General features: G+C 34.2%; 1 pseudogene; it reads left to right on the top strand.

Moving 5' to 3' along the window:
- The window catches only part of LOC114028553, a 30103-nt pseudogene that overhangs the window by 534 nt on the left and 26577 nt on the right, over positions 1–2992 (top strand).

The following is a 2992-nucleotide window of genomic DNA, read 5'->3' on the forward strand; positions in this document are numbered from 1 at the left end:
CAATCTGGCCTCAGCCACTTAGTAGCTGTGTGACCCTGGGCAAGTCACTTAACCCTGTTTGCCTCAGTTCCTCATCTGTAAAATGAGCTAGAGAAGGAAACAGCAGACCATTCCATTATCTTTGCCAAGAAAACCCCAAATAGGGTCACAAAGAGTCAAACACAACTGAAAGGACTCAACAGTAACAAGATAATTATAAAAAGACTAAGAAGGTAAATTTTTGAATGAGATAATTTATTTCTTTCAATTTCATTTATAATTAAGCATCGTGGTACCAAAAAAACCCAAAAACCTCTTATCTTCAACCACTTTACCAGTAGTATTTGGAGAGTACTATCTACTTTTGGCCTAGCCAAAAAAACCAAACAAACAAAACAATACCCCCCCCCAAAACCAGCACACCAAAACAAATGCAATTCCTTGCAGTTCTTTCTTTGGTAAATATTGCTTGCTTATATTATTATTAATAATAATCAATGTAGAATATTTTTGGACAAAAAACATGTTTCATACTGAGGACTAATAAAGGGCATGACTTATATTTCAAATACAGTATACTGGTATGACCTATGTACGTTGTAATAGTAAAACAAAAAAAAACTTTATAGATCATAGGATGGTATGGCTTTAGAACTAAAAATGTCATCTATTAGAAGGTCCTTAGCACACTGCATGTCTGGGTTTTCAGATACCCTACATGTGGGAATATTGATAGTAGTTGAGAGTTGAGGATACAGAATGTCCCAGATAGGAATTAAGTCCCGCCTCTGAATGTACTGATCTGGAATGAAAAGTAAAGCTAGAATATTAAATCCAGGAAGGGCACTGAGAACCTAGAATATCTGATATTGCAGGAAATTTCCAATCCAGAATCCAGAGCTTGATAAGACTGTAGAAACAGGAATGTCAGTGTTAAGAGGGATGAGAAAAGTGAAAGTTCAGGGGCTGAGAATGGAAACTGTCAGAAGTAGTAGGATTAAACACAAAGAATATCTGGCCTGGGAGTAACCAGGGAGAAGAGAATGAGAGAGTTATGAGAGTATTTAGAAAAAAGGAATACCAGAGCAAAGCAAGCAAATCAGAACTTGGAATGTCCTAAAAACTACCATATTTGACAGCTAGAAAAGCTCTGAGAATATAAATCATGTGTTCTAGAAGGGCCCTTAAAGTGGAAAATATCACAAATGGCAAGGATTTATTTTCATATATATTCTTAGTGGGCCATAATAGTGGCCATTTCTAGGTAATTAAAAAAAAAACAAGAAGAGAATAGATGTTGCATATCAGATTAATAATTTATTCTAATTTAATATATGTATATTACCCTAGTGGCAATGCCTTAAAAGAAACTCACATGCTCAATCATATAACCAAAAGGGTATGGTGAAAGGACTAATTACTTTTTGGCTAGCTTAAAACAAAACCCACAAAACAAACAGTCTTTATACTAAAACAAAGATAATTCCAGGGAATTCTTGCTTTTGGTAAAGACTGCTAATGATATTACTCTTAATGATAATGTATATCGAGTATTTTTAGACAGAGTATTTCATTCTGTGAACTTATAAGGGACAGAACTTAGGATTCAGTATCATTGTTTCCATAAGACCACGTGCATTGTAATAAAAATCCAATTTAAAAATTTTTTTTAAAAGTCTTATAGATCACACACACACACACACACACACACACACATATATACACACACACACATAGAGAGAGAGGGTTTAGATTCAAAAAGGTTGTTATGAAAGTTCATTAAAACACTGAATATCTGGACTTCCAGGTACCATTCAAGGGGGAAAATGAGAGGTGGTAGAAAATTTAGAATACAGAATTTCCTAGCTTGGAGGTAAGTCTTACTTCACTGTCTAAATTTGTAGTGGACAGTGAAGACAGGTTATTAAAATAGGAAGAGCACTTAGAACCTAGAATGTCTGAGCTTCAAGGAAATTTCAAATCCAGAATCCTGAGCTTGATGAGGCTGTAGAATCTGAAATGTCAATGTTGGGAGGGACTAGAACAGAGAGAGTGAGAGATGTCGAGAAGCTAAGATTGGGAAATGTCAGAAGTAGGAGGATTTTAGCACAAAGAATATGAGGTGTGGGAGTTGCCATGACATGTGAGAGCAATTAGAAGAAAGGTTTTCGAGTCAAGGAGAGCTCTTAGAACAAAGAAAGTCAGATCTTGGAATATCCTGAAAACCAAAATATGTTATAGTTGGGAAGGAACCAAGAATATAAATTATTTACTCTCAAAGTTTCCTTAGAAGGTAAATATTCTAAATGGCAAGGACTTTTTTTGATATGTATTCTTAGTGCGCCAAAATATTGGTCAGTTGTCTTTAAATTAAAAAAAAAGAAGAAAGTAGATTTTTATATGAGATTAATCATTTATCATAATTTAATATAGATTAGTCTATTGGCGATGCTATTAAAAAAAAAACTTACATCCTCAACCACATGACCAAAAGGATACAGTGAAAATAATGTTTATTTTTGGCTGTTACAATAACCCTCAATACACACTTACCACAATGAAATTCCATGCAGTTTCTTCATTAATAAAGACTTCTCCGGATATTGCTAATAATTATAATCAATATAGTGTATATTTGGAAAAACGTGTGTTATATACACAAGTTTTAAAGGGACACCAATTGGAGAAGGAAATGGCTAATCACTCCAGTATCTTTGCCAAGAAAATTCTAAAAAGGGGGTCATAATGATTCAGACATAATTGGAAAATGACCAAAGAACACATACAACTAATTGTGCTTTGAAATCATTGTGTGAATAAAGCATATTTGAATTATTATAAGAAAGGGGAGGGGGAACACCTGGCTGGTCTTAGCAGGATGAAACCTTAGAATGTTAAAAAGTCAGAAGTGGGAAGGTCCTAGGATAGTGTGTTTTTGGTCTTAAGAGGTGCCCTTTCCTCATTTCTAAAATATATAGAGAATTAAGTCAAATTTATAAGAATACAAGCCATT

Source organism: Vombatus ursinus, unplaced genomic scaffold (genome assembly GCF_900497805.2).
Source record: "Vombatus ursinus unplaced genomic scaffold, bare-nosed wombat genome assembly UNPS02014886.1, whole genome shotgun sequence".
Lineage (NCBI taxonomy): Eukaryota > Metazoa > Chordata > Mammalia > Diprotodontia > Vombatidae > Vombatus > Vombatus ursinus.